At 35.6% G+C, this 15913-nt stretch overlaps 2 long non-coding RNA genes across 2 annotated transcripts in view; one reads left to right on the plus strand and one right to left on the minus strand.

Annotated features, from left to right (window-relative positions):
* The window catches only part of LOC134759695 (uncharacterized), a 94037-nt gene that overhangs the window by 54627 nt on the left and 23497 nt on the right, over window positions 1–15913 (plus strand). The window lies entirely within an intron of this gene.
* Window positions 1–15913, minus strand: part of LOC112132116 (uncharacterized) — a 60496-nt gene that overhangs the window by 3658 nt on the left and 40925 nt on the right. The window lies entirely within an intron of this gene.

Consider the following 15913-nt stretch of genomic DNA (forward strand, 5'->3'; position numbering starts at 1 on the left):
AACAATATAGTTAATTTTCTAAGGAGCTTTCTTATAAACAAATCTAATATATCAGCCTTCAGATGAATGGGATAATTAGAATGTCGCAATGGGAGTTTCAAATGTGTTGACTCCTCTCAGATATATGTCTGAGACTTACCCTAGAAATTACCAAATTCCTGAGACCGTGCTAAATTTAACTTGAGTCACTTTAGTACTCTAGCATCTTGCAGTACTGGAACCATTTGTATCTTTTATTACTCATTAAAGTATTTATTAATTGTTTACCATATGGCAGGAACTGTTCTGGGCAAAATGAGAACCAAATTAGAATTCATTCCAGAAAAATATGATCAAAGGTTGATTTGGATTAGAAACTTATTTTTTCTTATACTTACCCATTTGAATCTTCTGAATAGGTATAACCAAGATGAAAGAAAAGCAATGTAGTGTCCTTTGAATAAATAACATGGAAGCTGTCTATATAAACCTGAGCATTTTAATAAGAGAACCTCTTCTCCATAAGTATTATGCTAACTGGCTTTTGAGGCAATTGCTCAGGGAACCCCCACTTCCACTTTATTTGGAATTTCTCTCATCCTTCCTTGTTACCCTACTAACAATTTTCCATGTCTGTGTCTTGACTGGTACCCCTACATATTGGATTTCTACTATATTTGGTAGGCTGTCATCCTGGTTCTCATTCTGGCTTGCCTCTTAGGCTTCCTGCAGTGTTATCTAGCATGTTCTTCTTCCTAATCCTTTGTCACCCACTGTCAGAAGTGAGGTCTCAAGTCTGAAGACATCAACCCTGTGTTATAATTGACAGAATAAGTTATACCTTATTAGTTTAGCTTCAGTTTCAGTTTAGGCTTACTTTCAGTTTTAAATACAATAACAAAATATAAATACATCCTTGTGTTATATAATTAAAACAAAATATAAATACATGGATTAACAAGTCAGTCCTTACTTACATACACTCTATCTTCTCTTGTAGTTTTCTCAGATGTTTTCTGTTTCTTATGCTACTCTATAAGGGCACTTTCTCTTTATCTTTATTTTAATTTACTGAATCTTCTAATCTGTATTAGAAAATTTAAATTCTAAATCCAAAATTATAAAAAAAATTAATCACACTGCTAAAAAAGACATACCAAAGACTGGGTAATTTATAAAGGAAAGAGGTTTAATTGACTCCCAGTTCCACAATGCTGGGGAGGCCTCACAATCATGGCAGAAGGCAAGAAGGAACAAAGCCACATCTTACATGGTGGCAGGCAAGAGAGAGAATGTACAGGGGAACTGCCGTTTATAAAGCCATCAGATTTTATGAGATTTATTCATTATCATGAGAACAGCATGGGAAAAACACGCTCCCATAATTCAATTACCTCCCTACAGTTCGCTCCCACAACATGTGGGGATTATTACAATTCAAGGTGAGATTTGGGTGGGGACACAGCCAAACCATATCATAATGTATTTGGTGATTTTTATTTGGTTGTACATTATATAACCAGATGAAAATGGGTGGTTTCTATTTTCCTTTCCATATTCACTCTATATACTTCTCTACTTCTTCCTGTGTTCCAAAAACCTGACCTTATGGTCTGCATCAAATGTTCTTTTACTCTCTGTTATCTGCATGCTTGGGGGCAAAGGGAGCCATCAGCAAAAGCTCAAAGTGGGAAATTTGATCAAATGGGATAATTATTCTTCTGGACTTTCTTCCCAGTCCCCAAGAGATGACTGTGCACCTTTACCAATGACCTCAACTATTGCGGGGCAACCTCCTTAATAACTACTTTCTCCAGGTTCTGGTAACCGCTTCCTTCTCTCATCTCCTTAGTTCAATGAATGGTAAAGGCAACACATGGTGCTAGCCCACAAGGTACTTTATTATCCCAGGTTTTTTGCCTTTTATCTGCACACTTCTTTTGTAATTAAAAAAAATCATTAATATATTTTCAATTACTCCCAATGAATGGAACTTTGATAAATTTGTTTGTTTTTGCACAGTATTAGGACTTGACATTCTACCTATCAGATTGAGTGGGTTTCTTTTCACGTATTATTATAAATTTCTTCATCTGTAAATTGACGAAAATAAAAGAATGAACCTCAGGTTCTGGGAATTAAATGAGATGGGGCATGTAAGGTACTCAGCATAATGCCTAGAACATGGTAAAGAATCAATAATGTGACTGTTTTTAAGTGGACATTTCATCTTGCAGCCTACTCCTTGACATGGTCCCCAACATCAAGAATATTTTTGTGTTGTCACTTTTTAATTACCACTTCGGTGATATATTTCCTGTAAAATCAATATACTTAAAGCTAACTTGGCATTCTATCAGTAGGGTATCTATCTCACCTCTGATTAAAATTCTCCATGTTACTGGCATAAGAATTGTGTCTTACCTTGAATTCCAGTATTGATATAAAAAGTTCATTACTTTGGGGTCTTTTTATTGCAAAAAATAAAAGGATGGTATGGCAACATTAATTTTTACATGTTTAAAATTTTACTCATACTGTGGCTATAATTCTTTTTTCTCTTGCTTTTAAATATTTCCCAATTGGAAAGCTATTGAATTTGCTCTTTAATTTGCAATTTTCTACTTTATCACAATTATTTCACATTATGCATAATTTTTGAGTGACTTCCTTAGAGGTTTTGTTTCTGTTTTGTAGAAACCAAATATTTCTGCATGGTTTATAGAATGACAAACTATTTCCTAACATTTTATTTTGGATTCTGCAGCGTACCATTTTGCAACAAATACACTGGATCTTCAAAATAATATTTTCCCTCATCTTCTAGTCTTTATTTTTCCGTAAGTTTAACTTCATTTTACAAAAAGGCAAAGTATTGACAATTTGTTTGGTCTAGTTTCTGGCCAGATGAATGACTGCAAATTAAAAGATTGTATTCTCCTCATTTAGTCTTATCCTGGTTGACCCTAGTGAAGTTTTTCATTTGGTACAGCTTTGCCAAGGTTCAGTCTTACTTGTTGGTCTCTAAGTGAGCTCTCTTAGAGTCTAAACCAAAAAGGCACTTAGAAATGAATGTTTCTCAGGATTTATTGAGGGCAAGGATGTTTTCCTTCTTTTTAAATGCTGCTTTAAATTCCAAATCCAAAATTATAAAAAAAAATTAATCACTTTCCTCATGGAGTTTAACCATTAATCATAAATGAAGAACCTCAGTCCCAGAGAATGTAAGCAGTTTCCAAAATTACAAAGCTGGTTAATGATAAAGATGGTACTAAAACTCATAATAATGCACAGGAAAGGGCATTGCCTTTGGAAATAGGAAATTTGTGTTTACAGTCCTGATTTACCACTTAAAAAAAAAGAGTGTAGTTCTAATAATCTAGTAGTCCTCTCTGTTACCTCATTTTTTAGATTTGAAAATAAGAAAAATAAAAATATGCCTACCATAAAGGACTGTGATGTTGATCAGTTGAAATAATACACATGGAAACCTGCAAAAATGTCAACCTACTGATTCCCATGATTTTCTGCCTCAACATGCTGCTTTTTCTCTCTTTTCTTTTCTTTGCTAAAAGTATTCTTAATTTCTTTCTTTCTTTTTATTATTTTTTAATTTTTTTTCTGAGACAGGGTCTCACTCTGTCACCCAGGCTGGAGTGCAGTGATGTGATTGCAGTTCACTGCAGCTTTGACTTCCCCAGGCTCAGGTGATCCTCCCATATCAACCTCCGGAGTAGCTGGGACTGCAGGTGCACACAACCACACTGAGCTAATTTTTGTGTTTTTTGCAGAGATGGGGTTTCACCATGTTTCCCAGTCTGGTCTTGAAATCCTGGGCTCAAGCGATTTGCCTGCCTAGACCTCTCAAAGTGTTGGGATTGCAGGTGTGAGCCACCACGCCCAGTTTCTCTTCTTTTCTTTATAAATAATCTCCAAGTGCTACCAGTCTTAAGAGAATAATCATTTAATATCAATACAAATTCAATCATTACTGTTCAATATGTTACCCATATTAATATGTATTTCATGAAATAATCAGACACAGTGTTAAATTGATCCATTTAAAATGCATTCTTATTTTGCAGGAAAAAAATCTGTTTCAATAAAATAATTCCTAGAGTTTTGAAAAAAATTCATTTCCCTCACTTTTTCATATTAAAGATTTTCTGTTTGTAGCTTTATTTGAATTGTTGTATTCTGAAATATGTAATCTCAAAAACTACATTTGAAGGAATATGCATTTTTATTGTTGATTTTACCAAAAAAATGATTATTTATGAAAAAAATATAAATTGCTCATGCTTGGAAAAAATATAGACATACAAATTTTGCTCCATTTTAATTTGAACTTAATTATATAAAATAGAGTGAGCATTTTCAACTGCACCCTTCATTCAATTGCCTCAGGAAAATGTATTAATTTATAAATATTAATTAAAGTACCAGATAAAAGTTGTTACACAGAAGTATGTTCTTTAGTGTATTCCAGATCTTGTCTGGGGAATAATTCGATGGGAATTTAACTTTAGAATGTTTTTGAGGGCCTGGCATTTTTAATCGATATGATATGTAGTGGTGACTCTTTTCCTGGAGCCTATGTTTTTAAACTTTCATTTATTCATTTGACAGATTGATTGCCTGAGAAAAACAGGCACATGGCTGGGCTTTTTTTTTTTTTTTTCATTTTTCATCTTTTTTATAGGAATGGTGAAAACTGGGAAAAAAATAAGGTCTGAATCTTAGGACAAACTTATAGCCTTATTGAAGGTGGATAGTGCGATTATAGGGTGAGGCCTCTTGTTCTAATGATTTTTTTAACTTACTTTTAGCCATAAAGGAGATCATTTTTTGTGTTCTTGGTTTAGTTTTTGAGGTCAAGGATCACTCAGGTTTCGAATAAGTAATATGGAATTTAGGGTGGGCATGGTGGCTTATGCCTGTAATTCCAGCACTTTGGCAGGTCGAGGTGGGCAGATCATTTGAGGTCAGAATTTCGAGACCAGCCTGGCCAATATGGTTAAATTCTATCTCTACTAAAAATACAAAAATTAGCTGGGTGTGGTGGTGCGCACATGTAATCCCAGTTACTCGGGAGGCTAAGACAGGAGAATCACTTGAACCTGGGAGGCAGATGTTGCAGTGAGCTGAGATTTTACCACTAAACTCCAGACTGTCTCAGAAAAAAAGGAAATAAAAGACAAGAAAGAAGAAAGAAAGGAAGAAAGGAAAGAGAAAGAGAGAAAGAGAAGGAAGGAAGGAAGGGAGGGAGGAAGGGAGGGAGGGAGGAAGGAAGGAAGGAAAGGAGGGAGGAAGGAAGGAAAGGAGGGTGGGAGGGAGGGAGGGAGGGAGGAAAGGAGGGAGGGAGGGAGGAAAGGAGGGAGGGAGGGAGGGAAGGAGGAAAGGAGGGAGGGAGGGAGGGAGGAAAGGAGGGAGGGAGGGAGGAAGGAAGGAAAGGAGGGAGGGAGGAAGGAAGGAAGGAAAGAAGGAAGGAAGGAAAAGAAAGAGAAAGAAAGAATTTAAACATCCAAGCGTTTCCACTGACACAAAGCCTTGGGGTGTATACAGTCGGCGTGCAAGATACTGGTTAAGTCCTTTACTCCAGAGCCCAGCTACACTCTAATCTCTTCAGTGTAAGCATCAATTCAAGGCCCTCTGCTTGTTCTCCTTGTTAGGAAGGGAAAGGTATGTCTGAATTGTTTTGACAACTTTCTGCATTCAGGCTTCTTGGTGTTTTAAAGTGATTTATACAGTGAAATAAATATTTACAAATTCCTTGGCATGAGTAGAAGTGCAGGATCTAGGCTGAACTTCCCAGAATCACTCCCATAGCAATATCCACAAACTGGCTGACTTGGAAAACTGGAAGGGGATATAGTCATTGTTCTGCTGCTGCTACCGCTGCTGTTCTCATTGTCACCACCAATGCTGCAGAATCACCCTTCAGCTCTCACAAAGTTAGTACTGGAATGCTGCTACAGAAACATCCGGAGCCTACACAACTCTGCTTTCCACAGCAGTTGCCACAGCAGCTGCAGATGGCCTCTCCCTCTCTCTGATTTTGTGTAAGTGCATCTAATTTACAGGAATAAATTTCCATTCAGAACTGCAGCTCTAAGGGAGTCTGGGAAATATTCATTTTAGCTTTCAAGACTGCAAAGCAAGAAGGAAATCTAAGAGGAGGTTGAAATTCACTCTGTACCAATTTTTCATATACAGCATGTTTATGTTCAATATGGTGTCTGTGTTTCAATGGCTCCTCAATAGCTTAAGGAACTCCCAGTGAATTCAAGTACAGCATCAACACTATCACCCAAAAGTCAGTACTACTTATAGATTTTCTGTTTATCATTTTGTTGTTACTGCCATCACATTGTCTCTTGTGGAAGATTCCTCTGTTCCAGACACTTAGAAGGAGGTTTTCTAGTGTAATATTAGAAGCCATCCAAGGAAGTAAATCTTTGTATCACTTCCTTGAAATATTTTTTTATGTTCTCTTTCATGAATAGTCTTCTATTCTTCCAGATAAATATGCCCTCTTAGAAGTCTTTTAATAGACTTCATTCAAGTTATTATTTTATCTTCAAGTATTTGTCACACAAAAGGATGTACAACTGCCACTGTACATGCCATTCTATATGTGGTAAACTTATATAGACTCTGGTCATAAGGAAAGTTGATGTAAACTGCATCTGTAGCTTCTTTTTATTTTTCTCCTCAATTTAAGAAATGAGATCACATCTCTGTGGATGTGAGATATTTCAAGAAAACACAGACTTTTTGAGGATTTCATTTTTTATTCTGGGAATAATGCAGCAGTCAATTATGGGCAATTATTTTAGGACATTGAAGTAAAGGGGATTTCTATTTTAGGACATTGAAGTAAATGGGATTTCTTTATTTAGTATTAATATTTATTAATTTTCACAATGTTATCAGGGATGAGTCTACTGCAAATGTCATGAAAAGTACAACGTCTTCTCCGAGATTCTACCACATAAATTATAGACTTTCAGCTATTTAATAGTGTTCTCTATTCTTTATAAAAGAATAAGAAAAATTATAAAAGAATAAGAAAAATTATTCTTTTATAAATAGCATTTCTGATTATTTTCTAGAGTAGAGAGCAACTGAGAAAAAATTATCCAATATGGAATAATTATAAGAAAAATATGAAGAACATTCAAGAGCATGTGTTTTCCCTACTGTTCTGACAAATGGATAAAAACAGCAATTCTTACTTACTGCAGTTCTTTCAAACTAAATTTAAAAAGTCAAAAATATTTTTTACTTTAACAGAAGAGATAATTAGCTTCCATATTAGGGCAAAAAGGGAGATGAAGGAAATGATATGCTAGGATTAAAACATTTTAGTCATCATAATTAAAATATAAGAGACGTGTGTTTGTGTGTGTGTGTGTTTCTCTATATACGTGTGTGTGTGTATGTCTGTGTGTGCACTTATGATTAAAGACTCTGAGACTATAATGTTGGCACATCTTTCCAATATTGATTCCAAGGTCAAGGACGTTATTCTGGCAGTCAGGATAAACTGAGCGAGAAATCGATTTCAGTCCTTGCTCTACCACTACATTTTAATTCATGACATCTCCATATTTCCAGATGTACGTGGCAGAAACCTGAGTTATCCTTGACTTCTCCTCTCTTCACAACCCACATTCAATCTATCATGAAACCCTTTTGTTTGTACCTTCAAAATTCATCCAGAATCTGACAATTTCTCAATATCTCTACTATTTCAGTTCTGATCTGAGACCCCTAGATTTCTTGCTGGCATTAATGCAAGAAATTGCTTAGCAGTCTTCTTGCTTCTATTCTTGCCTGCCTTACCCAACAGTGATTCTTTTAAAACTTTTGTAGGATCCTTTCACCCCTTTGCTCAATACCTACTGCATTAGTTTGCAAGGATTTTCATAACAAAGTACCATAGACTGAGTAGTCTAAACAACGTAAATTTATTTTCTCACAGTTCTAGAGGCTAGAATTCCAAGATGAAGGTGTCAGCAGCATTGATTCATTCTGGGAGCTTAGAAAGAGAATCTATTCCATGCTTTCTCTCCTAGTTTCTGTTGGTTTGCTCGCAGTATTTATTTTGCTGGGAAAGCATTACCCCAATTTCTGCCTCCATCTTCATATGGCATTTTCCCTATGTGTGTCTATCTACAAACTTCCCCTTTTTATAAGGATACCAATCATATTGGATTTGGGCCCACCCTAATGACCTCATCTTAATTAATTGGATGGGCAATGGCCTTGTTTCCAAATCGGTCTTATTCCAGAGTACTGGAGCTTAGGATGCTAAAATATGAATTTTGGGGGATACAATTCAACCTGTAATGCTTTACTAAGGCTTGCTTTTCACACAGAGTAAAGAGCCAACATCCTTAGAGAGGCTGTAAAGTGATGCTTCATGCCTGGAATCTCCGTTACCTGTCTCATCTTTACTCTCCAACTTAGTCACTGCTCTAACCACTCTCTTACCTGAGAGTTATTGCACTGACTCTTCCTTGTGCTTGCAGCACTTTTCATTCAGGTGACAGACATGTCTACTGACCTTGCTTTCTTCATGTTTTTGCTTAAATGGCACTTTTGCAATGAAACTTCCCTGACCACCTAAAATAATATTGGAGCTGCCCTTTCCTCTCCAGAATTTTCAATACACTTTATTATATATTCTATTTTTTCAAGCACTATGAAATTCTAATATACTGTTTGTAGTATTATTTATAAAAAATAGTTTACTGCTTTTCTTTCCCACAAAACAAAGTTCCATTTATTAATTTATCCTAAGCATTGTTAACTGCTTGACACATAAAAATGATGGCTCACTCTAAATGAATTGAATGTTGGATCAATAGTCCTTTGTGAAATAGATAGTAAGAGTCACGTGAGATCTGATCAAGACTAAATACTGTAGAACGACTCATTGTCTACAGAGCCTGGATATGAACAAGACGGGTGCCCCGATATCAAATCTGGATTGGGCATTCAGAGAAAATCTGGGATTGTCTCTTTTTATAGAGGTAGCAAAAATGTTTACAGCGTACTAAAGTGAGGACATCTTTAGATAAAGGAGACAAAATGTGTATGTGCCAAGCAGTAAAAGATAGAATTTAATAGAAAATTCATGGAGTGAAAGATTGGTTCACAACAATTTTCCCTTTTATGGAATTAGGACTCAATATCAGCTTCCAATCATTAACAATTGATACAGAGTCACCTGAACAATTTGAACAGATGTAAAAGAGTAAATGAGAATTGTGGAGTTAAAACACACTGTAGAGTTATGGACAGAAAAATCATGATTCCTGCTGCTGCAGGATCTGGAAATGTCTATTTCCTTTCCTTTTCACATTTTGTTTAATTGAAATGTTTCGTGAAATACTAAAATATTCTTTCAATAAATTGGCCTCCCTTTCTTTCAAGATTTAGGGTAATCAGAGAATTTTTTTAAACTTTTTAAAATTTAAATTTAATCTTATGTAAAGATTTCAAAGAGACAAAAATAATGTAACAAAAGCTCACATTTCCTATTATACTCCACTTTTTCATCTTGGATTTACCTTTCTTTATATATATAATGGATGTATACTTTTTAGATATAATTCAGAATTTGAATTTGATGTTTTTCCATCAGCACTTTAATAGTCTTATTCCATTACATTCTGGTCTCTCTTGTTATTGGAAGCCTGTGATCAGTTTAACATGCATTTTTACATACAATTTTTTGACTTGTCATTGTTAAAATTTTTCAATCTTGAGGATTCTACAGATTTATAACATGAAATCCCAGATCTAAGTTAACTTCTTTTTTGTTGTTCAGAAAATTGTGCACACAAACTTTGAGAATTTATGTTTGCACAATATTTTGGAAAATTCCCAGCAGTTATGTCTTTCAAGCCCCGCCCCTCCCATTCTTTCTCGTTCTAATTCCATGTCTCATAACTTGTCCCCATTTCTATATTACCTTTTCAGTTACTTTTCTTCTGCAATTACTTTGTCTTCTCTCGAAGCATTATCTGTTTCTTTTTCAAATATTCTCATTCTTTTTTTCTCCTCAGCCATGTGTTTCCTTTTTTAGGGGTATTAATTATTTTTTAAAGTTTTAAAAATGTTTGCATATTTGTATTTTACTCCTTGTGTTTGATCACTCCTCTGTTATCTGAGGATCCTGCTATCTGTTATGCCTGACTCTAAATCATGACAAATTGTTTTCTCATTTCTTTTGTAATTTTATGCCATGAACTCCTGTCTTTGTGAGTGGTAGGAGACAGGTATCCCTTCTGGACTGAGTTTTTGAAGCGTGACTCCTGATGGGTTATGTATTTGCTTCCTGAAAAAGAACCTGAAAATATTGCCTACCGATAACTTATCACTGTATTAATTTTTTATCTTGAGGATTCTGGATTTACATGGATATTGTAAAATGATTTCTAAACCTGATGGCTGCCCAAGCTGAGGGACTCTATATTTTAGGTGACAATAACTTTTTTTTTTTTTAGTGAGAGTCCAGACAGGGACAGACAAGCTTCATGGTCATCATCCTGTGCTGGAGAGTGAATTTTCTTCTATTTTCCCATTTCTCTCTGGGAACAACCCGCTTTATTCGGGCATCTCATTCACCTCCAACTATCTACCTCACACTTTTCAGTAAAACCAAATCCCTTAGTAACCAAGGAACGTGATTCCCTTGGCTTAAATTTTAAGGGAAGCCACAGGATAAGTTTTTACACTTCAGCAAGTGACTTTCATTCACCTCTTCAGGTTTTTTCCCTGTAATATTCATTTCCTCTTAAGACCTTAGCTGTACTTTTAAACATTTTTATGATATATTTCTCCAGGAATTTTTATGCGACCCTAGTTTTCCATCATGTTAGCTTTTATCTAGAGTATAGGCAGAATATAATGGCATGTCAATGTTTGGTTCTAGGGGGAGTATCTTTAACTCTGCCCTTTCAAATTTTACCCAGGCAAATAATATTTTGGAGACAGATCTAATGAATAAATTGACTATGTTTTATATGAGAAAATAAACTTACTGATTACTTTTCATTTGTTCCATATACCTAATTACATGCAGTGTTACTAGCATCTGAAACAGCCTCTCCTTTAGAAGGCTGGAACACGGTGTGGAATGGGCATAACTCATGGCAAGACTCAACATTCTTCTTTGCAGGTGAGCCTATAGTTACAGCTTGACTAACAACAGATGGCATTATTTTAACACAGAGAAATGCTGAGTGAGACAGTGATTCTCTCTTAAGAGTAGTGACAGCCTGAGATTCTTGGCTTAAATGAGACCCTGGTGACAAGAATTCATAAACCTGGACAGGAGAGAGACTCATCTACTGCCAAGCACATAAAACACCTTTAATGACAGTCACATTGCTAAAGGTTAAATAAGCCCCAAGTAAGTAAAAATAAAAAGAGAAAGACAAACATTTTTTCTTAAAAAAAGCTATCGAATTTCACCATCTTTTGTCTCAATAGTGTGAAAATCCGGGGGTAAAAAAATACAAAAATAAATAAGAGAGAATGCCTTTGAAGTTGAGAAAAAGAAAAAGATTTTTCACACATTTAATTTCTTTAGTTACTACTCCTGGCTGTGCCTTTAAAATATGCCAAGAATCTGGCTCTGTCTTAATTATCACCACTTTCACTGATCTGGTCTAAGACACAACCATTTCTAGCCAGTATGACTGCAGTAGCCTCCCACTGATCTTGCAAACATCATTCTCTAGAGTCAATTTTATAACACAATCCTTTTTAAAAATATATTCTTTTTGCTTTTGTTTCATTTTTAATTTTGAAAATTCCACAAAACAGAGAGAAAAAATATAATAAGCTGCCATGTATCCATCACCAGCTTTCAACAATTATCAACATTTTGCAATCTTGCTTCACCTATCCCATCCTTCCCACGTGTCCTAGTTCTCCAATAATTCTTTTAAATTTGAATCCAGATCAAGTTTCTCTTCTGCTCAGAACTTTCCAAAGGTGTCCACACTTAGAAGGAGAAGCCCTCATCCCGTTGATAGCCTACATGACTGGTGTAATCTTCCATCCCTGTTCCCCCTGACTCCTTAATCCTCCTCCTCACTCCCTCTTCTCCAGCCACTGGCCCCTTTGTTGATGGAACATTGTGACCTGCTCCCACATTAGGAATTTGCACTTGCTGCTCACACTGCCTAAAACTTTCCTTCCTCTCCCACTGTCCTCCTATACAAACAGATTCCTTCTTCAGTTTTTTCAAGAGTTTGCTCAAATGTTACTTTAAAGTAAGGCACTTTCTGGGCATTCTATTTAAAAATTTAATTTACCCCAAGCCACCTGCTGGCATTTTATATCCTCCTGTTGGCTATATTTTCATCTTAGCACTATTTTATTTACTAATGCAACTTTTATGCAGATATATGCCTACTGCCTGGTATATAAGTGGTGTTCCATAAATATTTGTTGAATATTAACATTGATTATACATTGCAAAGTCTTGAGTGAAGTCGAGATGCTAAACATATTCTAATCACTGACATAATATGCTATTTTTATATATTTGTAAAACTCTCCAAATGTGCAGCTGTGTTGTAACCTAAGAGGAAAGGGAAGCCTTCCCTGTTCCTGTCAGATCCTGATATTTGACAGCACAACAGATGTCCTGAGAGAAACAGACTTCTTATGAGTGTGGTATTTTCTTGTTTCAAGTTTTACCAATGAGCTCTGTGGTGGTGGGGGTGGGGGAATAGGAGGCAGTAATGAAAGCCTCTTTAACCAAAACTAGAGTCAGACTCCTTTAAAATCATCTCATTGATTAGGTCTGGAGTCTTTGGTCTTCCCTCTGCATCCTTGTAGAATCCAGTTTGAGCAAGAATCCTGTTAAGCCAGCTTAGCAAAAACCCCCACGCTTGATATCTGACTTGGGATCTTATCGTTGTGGCCTACCTTCAGCAGTAATTATATCAAGTTAGTTTAGTGAGGAATCTCTTATCCTTGGTGTTTCCTGTTAGCAATTTTCCATCCACTGACCCCCAATCATGCTCCTTGGTTATAAAACTCCACCTGTCCTTGTTGAAGTCAGAATTGAGTCCAATCTCTCTCCCTTGCTGCAAGACCTCACTGTAGTGGTTCCTGTACATAGTGCCATGACCGCCCCCTGGAATAAAGTCTGCCTTGCCATCTTTAACAAGTGTTTTAATAATGTTGTTGTTGTTTTTCTTGACTGGGGTAAGCTTGGTGTGCTGGTAAATGTTTAACAACCAGCTTTCTGGGAGAGAATTAGAAGATCTGAGTAGTAGCATTGCTAAGTTCAATGGTATAAATACTCCCTCCATGGCAAATTGCAAGCTACTAATATGAAATCTCTGAATGTGGATTTGGGGAGAAAATGCACATTAGAACATCATTTTAAAGCCTCTCCGTTATATGTGTATGAGAGAAGCAAAGAATCTAGAGAGGAGTGTCAGCAAATGACAGGTTCTGAGCCAAACCTGACTTGCTTCATTGAATACTGCCATCCTCATTCATTTGTGCAGTGACTGTGGCTGTTTTTACATGGGAAGGACAGAGTCGAGTAGTTGTGACAAAGATGATATAGCTCGCAAAGCCAAAAATATTTACTCTTCGGCCCTATACTTAAAACATTTGCTGAACACTGGCCTGGATTATAGTAAAAGGTGTAAAGAGATTAAGTATTAGTGAGTTTTGAGTGCTTATTATCTTTGTTTCTTAACATCATTTGTTTAACAATACGTTCATATAATTTAATTTTTAATATTATCTGTTTAATAATTTCACAAAAATTCTAAAAATTTTATAATGAGCTCTTGCAGTCAAGATCCAACATATTAGGGGAGAGGAACTTCTTAAATTCATTTATAAAAAACTACTCATATCATCTGACCCAATAATATTTTTGATAAGCCCAGTAGATTTTTAAAACATTAAATTTGTTTTATATATACATATATATATGCCTATAAATATATCAACTTTACTATTGTACAGTATATTTTTATTAAAATAACTCTATCATTTGGCCAGTCTGTCACTGAATATTTTTAACCACCTACTAGGGGATTTAGTGATGAATAAGACAGACAGAATCTAAGGAGGTGGCATTTCAACTGAAACTTACTAATAGGAAGAAAGAGGTGCATGAAAATGGGAAATAGATTGGTTCAATCATGAATAATGGTAAGTGCAAAGGTCCCAAAATGGGAACCAGTTAGATGTATTCAAAAGTCAGAATAATAATTTGAGTAAGATAAATGATAAGTCAATTAAGAAAAAAGGTAAAGTCTGAAAAGTATATGGGGGATTTACAGCTAGTAAACCTCAGTATTTTTCTTAGTATAGTCAAAAACTTTTGCAAAAGTTTTAAGCTGGGACATAACCTGATCCGATTTGCATTTCCACAATTTTGTTTGTGTGGAAAAGGGGCAGAACAGGACAACAACGGGTTCAAGGAGACCCAAAGGAGGCCATTCACCAGACAAGAATGACTTAGACTAAAGCGACAAATGTGGAATAGGAAAGAAATGACCAGATTCATTACACATTCGGATACATTTTGAAAGTCAACTAGAAAGTCCTTTTTTCAATTTTGCTCTATGAATTTGCTAAATGGTAACATTATTGTAATAATTCGACGACATATTACTAGTATTCACTTCTCCAAATGATCCACTTGATCATAGAGCAGACTCCAACCTGCATTGTTGAATTAGGTCTTGCTTTTCATTCACGTGACTCAAACCTCATCTGGACTTTGCAAATCTTACCTCCACCTTACCCCTACAGTGTCCCTTTCTTAGGTTGATCCTAGGCAAAACCCAATAAAACGAATTGATTCTTAAAATACAAATATATAACTAGAAGCACATTTCCGAAGAAAATCTCCAGCTGGCTTTTGGGGCTCAGGACAAGAACAGAAGAGAAGAAAATGTTATTTTTATTGTCTTTTGTTGATACGATTGCAATGCTATTTTTTGTAGACAAATCTAATTTTCCAAAGGAAAAACCAGAGGATCAAATTTCCCCTGCAAAGAAGTCAGCTTGTGATTATTTTCGTCTTGAGATGTATTTTCAGGGAAACATAATGAGATAACTGGCTAGGTGATACTTTCCAGTTAATTCTCTAATACTGTGGTGCAAGCTTAGGAATTGGTTTTATGAACATTTCCAAACCATACCTCCCGTCCCTCAGTTGCATTCCTTTATGTGGGCAATAAACACCACTTGCAGCATTATGAATGGAGTGAGTTTTAGTGGGTGTCCTCTAGGAGCTCATCTACCTTTAGTGGCCCAGGGCTGATTAAAGGTCTGTACTGTTTAACATAATACAATATTTATCAAGAGTCTAGTAAGCATGTTTAAGTGTCAGAGTGACCTAGATTTGATATCTAGTTCTAGTTCTGTCTAGCTGTGTGACCGTAAGCTACTTAACCTTTCTTTACTGCCATTTTCTTACATTGCACTTCACAGATTGGTTATGAATATTAAATGAAATAAAGGCCATACAGTGCTAGATAAATAATAACTATTTTTATATTTGTCTTTAGGTAAAATACATAACAAAGTCAAGGCTCTTAAAGATTGTATATAGAAAGTATAGACAAGGTAAATATATTCTCAAAATAAATATAAAGCATCCAAAGATAAAAGGGAATGAAAGAGCTAAACTAACGTGTTTTGGGAGTGGAAAGAAGTTTGGTTTTCCCTGTAATAATGTCTCATGACAATAACTCCCATCTCAGCCCCACTCTACAAATATTCTTCTTTTCAATACTTTCATCATAATTCCACCAAGGCAAATTCTCATTGCTTTATCCACTAATTTAGATATCAGCCTCCTCTAGTATTGTTTTGTCTAATGAAGTAGCTACTAGCCACACATGGTAACCTTGTATGTGAAATTGGG

Source organism: Pongo abelii, chromosome 12 (genome assembly GCF_028885655.2).
Source record: "Pongo abelii isolate AG06213 chromosome 12, NHGRI_mPonAbe1-v2.0_pri, whole genome shotgun sequence".
Lineage (NCBI taxonomy): Eukaryota > Metazoa > Chordata > Mammalia > Primates > Hominidae > Pongo > Pongo abelii.